Genomic DNA, 1,136 nt, shown 5'->3' with positions numbered 1-1,136 from the left:
GTGGAAGATCCTTGAAAAGATAGCTATGTTCTATGGGAAGCCTTGAAGGACTTTGATCCCAACTTCTATAAAAGCAAAGGAAAACAATACTAATACTTTGTATTAGTGTCTAATAGTATCATATTACAGAGATTATTCTCATAAATTTTTCCCAGAATATGCAAGAAATATGATATAAATGACTTTTTTTCCTGATTGCCCACTATCTCATTATTTTTTTTTTCATTGGGCCATATATACTCGACAATTATCCGTAATCTACTAATCTTAATTAGGTAATTGAGTTAGTCCAATTTCTACAGGAGATTTTGGAATATAAGATTGTAGTATAGCATTGGACTCACCTATCTATTAGGCAGTCAGAGGGTGTTTAAATGGAATTGGGCTGAGCTATAATGTATTCCAAGCTGAAAAGGCAGATGATTTCAAATCTGTCTTCTGCTCCTTTGTCTACTTATAGTTAGCATCTTTACTAATTTCCTCAACTAAGCATGTTAGTATCTACGAACAGAACCGTCCGGTGGCATTTTTGTTCTGTTTCACTTTGGGCTTTTAAGTAAGTATCTGTTATGATTAGAGTATCATCAAGTAGATGTGGGATCCTTCATTTTTTCCTAACACTGGTGCTTATCTGATTTTGATGTGTGAGGAAGGAAGTAGATAGTTATGGTGTCTTTGATGCCAAGATATTGGGTCTCCCTGGAATTCAAAGGGCTAGTTGGAAGGGCCTGTATATAATACGATTCCAAGAACCCATAAGGTAAGATAAGGAATCACTGGAGGAAGATCATGTTTATTATAGGATGTGGTTTGTTATGGAAAAAGCAGAGGAGGCCAAATTGAGAAGAACTTGGAAAAAAATAATAACTAAAATTTGGAAGTTGTTGGTAAGCTCATGAAGATAATTCTAGCAGGTTATCCTGTTTAGTCTGAACCTGGCTTGGTTCTGTCATCATAACTGGAAAATAAATCCCACCCTTAGCCTCAGTCATCAGCTCAACTTTAGATCTCTATATTACTCTACATGTATCTGAGAACCACATGTAAATACAAAGTATCATGCCTGATACTCAGCGAATTCTCAGTAAAGACAGCTATCAATATCATTATTATTATCATCACATATTCATCATTAT

General features: G+C 34.9%; 1 protein-coding gene across 1 annotated transcript in view; it reads right to left on the bottom strand.

Annotated features, from left to right (window-relative positions):
• The window catches only part of RASSF6 (Ras association domain family member 6), a 43,619-nt gene that overhangs the window by 21,252 nt on the left and 21,231 nt on the right, over nucleotides 1-1,136 (bottom strand). The window lies entirely within an intron of this gene.

Source organism: Trichechus manatus, unplaced genomic scaffold (genome assembly GCF_000243295.1).
Source record: "Trichechus manatus latirostris isolate Lorelei unplaced genomic scaffold, TriManLat1.0 scaffold00108, whole genome shotgun sequence".
NCBI lineage: Eukaryota > Metazoa > Chordata > Mammalia > Sirenia > Trichechidae > Trichechus > Trichechus manatus.
Note: the sequence above shows the minus strand (reverse complement) of the source record. Positions and strands in the feature narration are given on the sequence as shown.